This window comes from Elephas maximus, chromosome 3 (assembly GCF_024166365.1).
Source record: "Elephas maximus indicus isolate mEleMax1 chromosome 3, mEleMax1 primary haplotype, whole genome shotgun sequence".
Taxonomy (NCBI): Eukaryota; Metazoa; Chordata; class Mammalia; order Proboscidea; family Elephantidae; genus Elephas; species Elephas maximus.
Genome location: NC_064821.1, coordinates 33,314,531 through 33,325,579, shown reverse-complemented (window position 1 = coordinate 33,325,579; position 11,049 = coordinate 33,314,531).

Here is an 11,049-nt window from a genome sequence, read left to right as displayed (position 1 = left end):
TTGAATATGTACAAACAGAAACCTGGGGAATACGCGTGGGAAAGGCTATTAGGGTGTGAGATAATGGTACAAGGAACATAAAGTCGATCAGTCATAATTTAATGATATGGGCTCACTAAGCACAAATACTTCATTTAATATTTCAGCTGGAGAGGTTAGAAAAGAATTTAATAGTTTATTTGGTAGGATTGATGAAGCATGCGTTACACAGTAGCCTACACTAAATCAAGTTGAAGTACCAGACTCGCCTTTGTATACCATAGAAGAAGGTACCCAAAGGTTTAGGGAAATTGGCATGCTGGAGTGGATTTATCAGGTTAGACCCACAGGCCCACACATGGAGTACCCAGAGAAAACACATTTTACTGCAAAGTTGAGGAACACGTTTCGGAAGGGAGAACCACCATCCTGGAAGACTGCTGTGATTGCTATTTTATGTAAATCAGATTTGACATTGGGATCAGCCCTAAAAGAACTAAGACACCTAACTACAAATCTCAAATCTCATCACAGAAGTGATCACAACATCATACAAATGACAAACCACTGAGAATCATGGCCCTGGCAAGTCACACAACCTTAACCATTACAGTCCACCCCTTGTCAACTTGGCACCTGTACACATCTCCTTAAATCATACATAATCTCTAAATAAAGACAATTATGAAGGCATACTTGTGCCTAACATGATAAAACAAACACACATACAACCAAAAATGTGCTAGCCTTATTTACATCTTATATTTTATAAGCAAAGAAAGCAAAAATATTTGATGCACACATACAAAGCAGAAACACTCATAACAATTATGGTCCTCACTTCTGCAACTGGTCACATGGTCATAACAGGTATTTAGAACTACCTTCCTCCACCACTCAATCGATATTCCCTTTACTCTCTGCAAGCACCTCAGCCATGGTTCTCTGCCTGGTGAGGTGACCCAAACCTTCATTCCTGAAGGGTCTGGGTCATTAGTAGTAATATCAGAATTGGATTGCTGTAGTTTTCCATTGACTTTAATGACAGGGTATGGTAGTACTAACGGGTACTGTCTTAAGCTGGGTTCTCTAGAGAAGCAAAACCATTAAGGCATATAAATATATAGACAAAGGCAGAGATTTATATCAAGGAATTGGCTCACATGGATGTAGAGACTGCAACGTCCCAAGGCCGTGGGTCAAGGGAGAGGCTTCTCCTGATTCACATAGTCACAGGGGCTGGTGAACCTAAGACCAGCTGGTCAGAGGGCAGGGCTGTTGCTCAGCCTGTGAAGATCAATGAATCCCAAGATTAGCAGTCAAGACCACAGGTGAGATGCTAGCTCAAGTCTCAAGAGACAGAGGTCAGTTGAACAGGAGCCAGCTGTAGGATTGAGAACAAGAAAAGGCCCCTGAGTCCTGCCTGAACATCCGCCCACACTCTATAAAGGCCACACACTCAAGGAAACTCCCTTTGACTGATTGGCTACTCACAGCAGATCCCATCATGAGGGTGATCACATACCAGATCTCAACAGAGAAGTGATCACAACATTATACGACGGCCAAAAGACCAAGAATCATAACCCAGCAAAACTGACACACAGTCTTAACCATCACAGACACCCTACGGAATCTCCTGCATTCCAGACACTCTTCTTTACCTTCATTATGTAATATCAATCCAATTTCCTCTTTGTAATCAGGATCAATCACACCAGTCAGTATGGTAACCCCCTTCTTTGTCTGTTAATCCAGAGGCATAAGGAGCCCAAAGTGGACAGATGGCATTCATAACTTCCAGTTGGGAAAATCTGCTCCAAAAGATTTCTTTAGGTTATGAATCACACCGTTCAGTCTAATTTTCAATCCAGAGAGTAACACTACCATAAATTAAAAAAAAAAAAAAAAAAAACCTGTTTAAAGTGTTAAAAAGCAAAAATCTTGCTTTGAGGACAAAGGTGTACCTGATCCAAAGCCTGGTATTTTTCAATCACCTCATGCATCTGAAAGCTGGACAATGCATAAGGAAGACCAAAGAAGAGGTGATGCCTTTGAGTTACAGTACTGATGAAGAATACTGAATACATGATGGACTGCTAAAAGAATGAACGAATCTGTCTTGGAAGGACTACAGCCTGAATGATCGTTAGAAGCGAGAATGGAGAGACTGCATCTCACAAACTTGGATGTGGTATCAGGAGGGACAAGTCCCTGGAGAAGGACATCATGCTTGGTAAACTAGAGGGTCAGCGAAAAAGAAGACCCTCCATGAAACGGATTACCACAGTGGTTGCAACAATGGGCTCAAGCATAACAGTGATTATGAGGATGGCACAGCACTCAGCAGTATTTTGTTCTTTTGTATATAGGGTCACTATGAATCAAAACCAACTTGACGGCAGCTAACAACAACTACTCTAAGGAGGCAACCCTTCCACTGTTGCATTTTCAGTGCCTTGCAACCTGAGGAGCTCATCGGCACTATATGAGACAATGTTCCACTGCTATTCATAAGGTTTTCTCTGGCTGATTTTTTCAGAAGTAGATCTCCAGGTCCTTCTTCCTAGTCTGACAGTCTGCAAGCTTAGCTGAAACCTGTCCACCATGGGTGACACTGCTGGTACTTGAAATACTAGGGGCGTCGCTTACGGAATCATGGCAACACACAAGCCACTACCATACGACACACTGACATTAATACAAATAGTATTAAGAAATACATAAGAAGAATTACACACCATAACCAAGTGAGCTTTATTTCAGCAGAACAAGGCTGTTTTCATGTTTGAAAACCAATCAATGTAATCTATCATAATAACAGGCTAAAGGGGAAATAAATCACATGATTATATCAATTGATTCAGGAAAAACAATTGATAAAATTCAACACCCATTCATGATAAAAACTCTCAGAAAACTAGAAATGTAGAGGAATACCCTCTACTTGGTAAAGAACATCTACAAAAAGAAGACCTATAGCCAACACACTTCATGGTGAAAGACTGAATGCTTTCTTTCTAAGACTGGAAACCAGGCACAAATGGCTGCTCTCGTCACTGTTATTCAACACAGTACTGGAACTCCTAGCTAGGGAAAAAGGCAAGAAAGGGAAATAAAATGGATCAAAAAGGAAGAAATAAAACTGGACAAGATGACCTACACAGACTATACCAAAAAATCTACCAAAAAAAAAATTTTAAACCATCCTAAAACTAGTGAGTTCAACAAAGTCACGGAAGACAGGATCAATATAAGAAAAATCAATTAGATTTTCTTGTACTAATAATAAATGTAAGGTAACAAAACTTTAAAATATAGTAATGTTTATAATCTCTCAAGGAGATGAAATATTTAGGTATAGGTATGACAAGACATGTACAGGATGAGTATCCTGAAAGACTACAAAATGCTGATAGAAGAAATCAAAGAGGATCTACATAAATAAAGAGTCATACTGTGCCTTATACGAAAGATTTCATTCTCAAACCTAAGAATTACATGGGACACAATCAAAAGCAAAAATGAGTGTGTGATCAGAATTCCAGAACAGGGGAAGAAAATGGAAAACGCAGAGAAGATTGGTGAAGATTTGCTGGCAGAAAACTTCCCAAATATCATGAAAGATGAAAAGCTGACCATCCAAGAAGTTCAACAAACCCTGTACAGGATAGATCCCAAAGAAAAGCACCAAGATGTGTTATAATCACACTTGACAAAACCAAACACAAAGAAAGAATCCTGAGAGCAGCTTGAGAAAAAGGAAAAGTCACATACAAAGGGGAAATAATAAAACTCAGCTCTGATTACTCAGCAGAAACTATGCAGACAAGAAGGCAATGGGATGACATACATAAAACCTTGAAAGAAAAAACTGCCAACCAGGAATAATATACCCTGCAAAATTCTCTCTCACATATGATGGCAAAATTAGGACATTTCCAGATTAACAGAAATTAAGGAAAGTTCTAAAAACCAAACTTACAAAAACTAGTAAAGGAATTCCTTTGGATACAGAACCAACAACAACCTGAGTCTAGGACACAAGACAGCATCAGCCAGATACCAACCTATGAAAAGAACTCTCAATAATAGAAATGAAGCTAAGAGATTTAAAACAGGGGACCAGAGACATCAATCTGTAAATGATGACAGTGTCAATAAAAGGGAAATAAATGGTATAGGTGTAGAACTTTCAAATGTAGAGGAAGTCAAGGTCATCACAAGGAATAAAAGACGACATTAAACTTAGGAAGATAAGGATCGACATCAAGGTAACCACAAAAAAGTTAACAAACCTTCTCAGCAAAATAAAAAAGAAGAAAAACATACAGACTCAGCAAATGCAAAATTTATAAAATAATGAAAGAAGTCTAAAGAAAATCCAGAAGAAAAAGAAACTCAGCACAGGAAAGAGGAGCAAAGAAAATGTAAGCATCACACACAAAAAAAAATAGTATGACAGACTCATACCAATCAATAATCACACTGAATCTAAATGTCTTAAAGGCACCTATAAAGAGACACTGAATGGCAGAGTATTAAAAAAAAAAAAAGCTTGACTTATCAATATGCTATCTACAAGAGACACACCTTAGAAACAAAGATGTTAATTTATTAAAAATCAAAGGATGGAAAGATATGTATATCAAGCAAACAGTAACCAAAAAAGAGTAGGAGTGGCAATCCTAATCTCAGATAAAAAAGACTTTAAGGCAAAATCCACCATAAATGACAAGAAAGAACATTATATAATGATTAAAGAGACAATCCACCATGAAGATATAGCCTTATTTAAAAACTACACACTCAACAACAGAGCTCCAAAATACATAAAACAAACTCAAACAGCACTGAAAAGAGAAACAGACAGTTTCACAATAATGGTAGGAAACTTCAACACACCACTCTTGGTAAAGGACAGAACGTCTAGAAAGAAACTCAACAAAGATACAGAACATCTAAAGGCTTACCAACCAACTCAACCTCACAGACCGATATAGAATGCTCCACTCAACAGCAGCAAAGTGTACATTCTTTTCGAAAGCACCTGGAACATTTTCCAGAATAGACCACATTTTAGGCCAAAAAGCAACACTCAATAAAACCCAAAACATCAAAATAATACAGAGCATTCTTTCTGATCACAATGCCATAAAAACAGAAATCAATGACAGGTAGAGCAAGGGAAAAAAATCAAATACATAGAAACTGAATAACACTTTGCTTAAAAACAACTGTTGTTGCTGTTATTACATGCCATCGAGTTGATTCTGACTCACAGTGACCCAATGCACAACGGAACAGAACACTGCCCGGTCCTAGGCCATCCTTACAATCATTGTTATGCTTGAGCTTATTATTGGAGACACTGTGTCAATCTCCATCGCGGAGGGTCTTCCTCTTTTCTACTGACCCTGTACTCTGCCAAGCATGATGTCATTCTAAAGGGACTGATCCCTCCTGGCAACATGTCCGAAGTATGTAAGATGCAGTCTTGCCATCCTTGCTTCTAAGGAGCATTCTGGTTGTACTTCTTCCAAGATAGATTTGTTTGTTCCCTTGGAAGTCCATGGTATAATCAATATTTTTCGCCAACACCACAATTCAAAGGTGTCAATTCTTCAGTCTTCCTTATTCATTGTCCAGCTTTCACATGCATATGATGCGATTGAAAATACCATGGCTTGGGTCAGGCGCACCTTAGTCCTCAAGGTGACATCTTTGCTTTTCAACACCTTAAAGAGGTCCTTTGCAGCAGATTTACCCAATGCAATCCATCTTTTGATTTCTTGACTGCTTCTTCCATGGCTGTGGATTGGGGATCCAAGTAAAATGGAATCTTTGACAATTTCAATCTTTTTTCCATTTATCATGATATTGCTCATTGGTCCAGTTGTGAGATTTTTGTTTTCTTTATGTTGAGGTGGAATCCATACTGAAGGCTGTGGTCTTTGAACTTCATTAGTAATTGTTTCAAGTCCTTTTCACTTTCAGCAAGCAAGGTTGTATCATCTGCATGACGTTGGTTGTTAATGAGTCTTCCTCGAATCCTGAAGCCCTGTTCTTCATATAGTCTGGCTTCTCAGATTATTTGCTCAGCATACAGATGGAATAGGTATGGTGAAATGATACAACCCTGATGTAAACCTCTCCTGACATGAAGCCAATCAGTATCCACTTGTTCTCTCTGAACAACTGCTTCCTGATCTCTGTAAAGGTTCCTCATGAGCACAGTTAAGTGTTCTAGAATTCCCTTTCTTCACAGTATTATCCATAATTTGTTATGCTCCACACAGTCGAATGCCTTTGCATAGTCAATAAAACACAGGTATATATTCTTCTGGTATTTGCTGCTTTCGGTCAGGATATATCTAACATCAGCAATGACATTCCTGGTTTCACGTCCTCTTCTGAAATTGGCCTGAGTTTCTGGCAATCCCCTGTGGGTATACTGCTAGAGCCATTTTTGAATGATCTTCAGCAAAATTTTGTTTACATGTGATATTAATGATATTGTTCTATAATTTCTACATTCAGTTGGACCACCTTTCTTAGAATAGGCATAAATATGGATCTCTTCCAGTCAGTTGGCCAAGAAGCTGTATAATAGAAGAAATCAAAGAGGGAATTTAAAAATTCCCAGAATCAAATGAGAATGAACACGTGTCATACCAAAACCTTTGGGACACAGCAAAGGCAGTGCTCAGAGGTCGATTTATAGCAACAAATGCACACATGAAACATCACAAGTGAATATCACAATGTTAGTCCTACAACATGAACAAATAGAAAAAGAAGCCCACAGACACTGCAAGAAAGGAAATAAGATTAGAGCGGAAATAAATGAAATAGAGAATAGAAAAGCAACAGAAAGAATCAACGAGACCAAAAGTTGGTTCTTTGAAAAGACCGGCAAAATCGACAAACCATTTGACAAACTGAAAAGCAGAAGAGGAAGCAAATAACCTAAATAAGAAATGAGATGGGGAACATTACAACAGACCAAACTGAAATAAAAAGGATTGTATCAGAATACTATGAAAAACGGTACTTCAACAAATTTGATAACCAAAATGGATAAATTTCTAGAAACACACCACCTACCTAAACTAACACAAATTGAGACAGAAAACCTGAACAGAGCCATAATAAGAGAAGATATTGAAGAGATAATAATAATTAAAAAAAAAAAAAAAACTCCCAACAAAAAAATCCCTGGGCCAGATGGTTTCACTGAAGAATTTTATGAAGCATTCAGACAAGAGCTCACACCAGTACTACTCAAACTATTTCAGAATATAGAAAAGGAAGGAATACTCCCAAATTCATTCTATGAAGCCAGCAAAACTCTGATACTAAAGCCAGGCAAAGACACCAAGATAAAAAAAAAAAAAAAAGAAAGAAAGTTACAGACCAATACCTCTCATGAATATAGATTCAAAATTTCTCAGCAAAATTCTAGCCATTAGATTCAGCATCATATACACCACAATCAAGTAGGATTCATACTACATATGCAAGGATGGTTCAACTTAAGGAAATCAATCAATGTAGTCCATCACATAAATGGAACAAAAGAAAAAAATCACGTGATCATCTCAATTGATGCAGAAAAGGCATTTGATAAAGTCAAACACTCATTCCTGATAAAAACTCTCAATAAGATAGGAATAGAAGGGAAAACCCTCAACAAAATGAATGGCATCTATGCTAAACCAACAGCCCACATCATTCTCGATGGAAAGAAGCTGAAAGCATTCCCCCTGAGAATGGGAACAAAACAAGGATGACCTTTATCACCACTCTTTTTTAACATTGTGCTGGAAGTCCTAACTATAGCAATGAGGCAAGAAAAAGAAATAAAGGGAATCCAACAGGAAAGGAAGAAGTAAAACTATCCCTATTTGAAGATCACAGGATACTATACATAGAGAACTCTAGAGATTCCACAAGAAAGCTACTAAAACTAATAGAAATGTTCAGAACAATAGCAGGATACAAGATCAACAACCAAAAATCGGTTGGATTCCTGTACACCAATACAGTGCAATTAATTATTTTTGTGTGTGGCCTTTCTAGCCATGGTCTTAAAACTGTCACCCAGGTGACTGCACAGGACTGTGTGATAGCGTAATTGTGGCCCACCAAAGGGATTGGTCAGTCAGTTTTGCCATCCCACTGGGCTTGAAATGAGCCACCCCAGAGGCAGGAAAGAGAAGAGCCCACCACCACCAAGGAAAGAGAGACCAGCAGGACAGACAGGCAGCAGGACATGGTGGAGTGGGCTTCCCTGTCCATGGAGAGAGAAACCTGAGTCCCTTAGACCAGAAACTGAGGGCCAGGGAGAGGCATGCCTGCCAGCTTGGCTGGGAAGAGACTATCCTGATGGAAGAACTGTATCCTGAGTGCTCCTGAGCCTGAATTGTAACTATTACCTCCCTAATAAATCCCATAATTGTGAGTATGGTCTATGAGTTGTGTGGGCATTGCAATGAATTATCGAACACAGAAGAGAGTGCTGCGGGAGTAAGGGTTGGTGTCAGAATTGGTAAAGACGGTGGAGAGAGGAGGCCTGTCTGACCTCCATTTCATAAGAATCAGCTTTGGGCTGTTCTGGGTTTTCCTTCCGCCTTGTGAAGTACAGGGTCGCTATGAGTTGGAATCAACTCGTCAGCACTGGGTTTGTTTTTTTTGGGAGGGGTTGTGAAGTTAGAGGAGGTCACATACCACCCCCCTGCCATTTTTACAACCAACAAAGAAAACTTCATAAGGAAATCAGGAAGGTTTCATTCTCTCCAAAATGTGTATAACTTTAACATTTAAATCCTTCTTGAAATGACAAAACTATAGAGACAGAAAACAGGCTGCCAGAGATTAGAGATACTGAAAAAGAAGAAAAAAAAAAGGGGGGGTGGTATTATTATAAAGTCATAGTATACTGCGTTGAATGGTGATCCCCCTCCCAGAAGATAAGTCAACCTGCAACCTTTGAATGTGACTTTATTTGGAAAATAAAAATTCAGATGCAATTAATCTCAAGATGGAATCATCCCTAAATCCAATGACAAGTGTTCTTACAGGAGGATGTCTTCGTTATCTACTGCTGCTATAACAGAAATACCACAACTGGATGGCTTTAACAAAGAGAATTTTACTCTCCCACAGTCTAGTAGGTTACAAGTCCAAATTCATGGTGTCAAGGCTTTTTTTTTCTTTGTCAGCTCTGGAGGAAGGACCTTGTCCTCAATCTTCCTCTGGTAGAGGGGCTTCTCAGGTACAGGGTCCCTGGGTCCAAAGGATGCATTCTGCTCCAGGTACTGCTTTCATTGTGGTATGAGACCCCCAACTCTCTGCTTGCTTCTCTTCCCTTTTTATCTCTTGAAAGTAAAAGGTGGTGCAGCCCACACTCCAGGGCAACTCCCTTTACATTGGATCAAGGATGTGAGCTGGGTAAGGGTGGTAGTACAATCCCACCCTAATCCTTTTTAACATAAAATTACAATCACAAAATGGAGGATAACCACAGAATACTGGGAATCATGGCCTAACCAAGTTGATACACACATTTTGGGGGAACATAATTCAATCCATGGCTGAGGAAGAGGAGAAGAAGACAGAGACACAGAGGTGAAGGCCATGCAGAAATAAAAGCAGAGACTGAAGTTTTGCAGCCACCAACCGAGGAACTCCTGGAGACCCCAAAAGCTAAAAGATGCAAAGGGAGGATTCTCCCCTAAAGCTTTCAGAGGAACCATGGGCCTACCAAAACCTTGATTTGGACTTTAGACTCTAAAACTGTGAGGGAATAAATCTCTATTGTTTTAAGTCGCCCAATGTCTGGGAAACCTGGTGCTATTAAGAGCTATGGTTGCTAAGCAAAAGATCAGCAATTCGAATCCACCAGGCATTCCTTGGAAACTCTATGGGGCAGTTCTGCTCTGTCCTGTAGGGTCGCTATGAGTCAGAATCAACAGCAATGGGTTTGATTTGGTTTTGGTTTAATGTATGGTAGCTCTGGTGGCACAGTGATTAAGAGCTCGGCTGTTCTACTCTTTCCTATAGGGTTAATGTGAGTCAGATTTGACTCGACTGCAATGAGTTTGATTTTTTTTGTTTTCATGTATGGTAATTTGTTACAGGAGTGGCAAGAAATTAATACAGGTAGCATAAGCAGATTCATGTGATGATGGAATGGTTATGTGTATCTTGATTGTGGTGATACTTACAGGAACCTACACATGTGATAAAGTGACTCAGAACTACACACACATTGTACCAATGTTAAATTCCCCATTTTGGTATTGCACTATAATTATGTAAAATCTCATTTTCTTTGGAGGAAACTAAGTGAAGGGTACACAGTCCTCCGTGTACTATTTTTTGCAAATTCTTGTGAATCTATATTTACTTCAACATAAAAATTTAAAAATAGATAAGTCTGTTCATTCTGAAAAAAAAAAAACGAGACTGTTGCAAGGACTGTGCAGAGACCTAAAGACCAGTAGAATGGCCCCATTTTGAGGAACCCTTCTATTATACAAGATCACATCTTCTTTTATCAAAAAGGTTTAAGAACCTCCCTCAAGGAGGCTTTCAGTACAAATACCAGCAATGCTAAACAAATACTTAAGGGTAGAACTCTGAGTTCTGGGAACCATGGGCATATTAGGGGGAAGAAAGCATCCAGTCAGCTGTTTCCTAAATTACTTCAGCTAGGTCAACAAGAGTCATACTTAAAAAGGAAGTCTGTGAATCTCACAGACCAAGATCAAAAGTCCTGCTTGCTGGGCTTGCTGGTCTCTGCATTATGAGCAGCAGGAATCTAAGGTTGTTGCCAGGTAGGTAAATTATGGCAACAGCAAAAGATGCTCAAAGGATCTGGGAGCTCTTTATTCACTTTGAGAATCTTTTCTCTCCTTTGCTTAAGTCCTGGATTGTTTTCCCACTATCTCTAGAAGGGAGAGAAGGGAACAAATTTTAAAAAGATGTAAGTTTATTTATATCAAGTTCTCAAAGGAAGGAGGTGGTGAAGCTGATTCCTAGGGCAAAATTCGGAACTTAATGAAC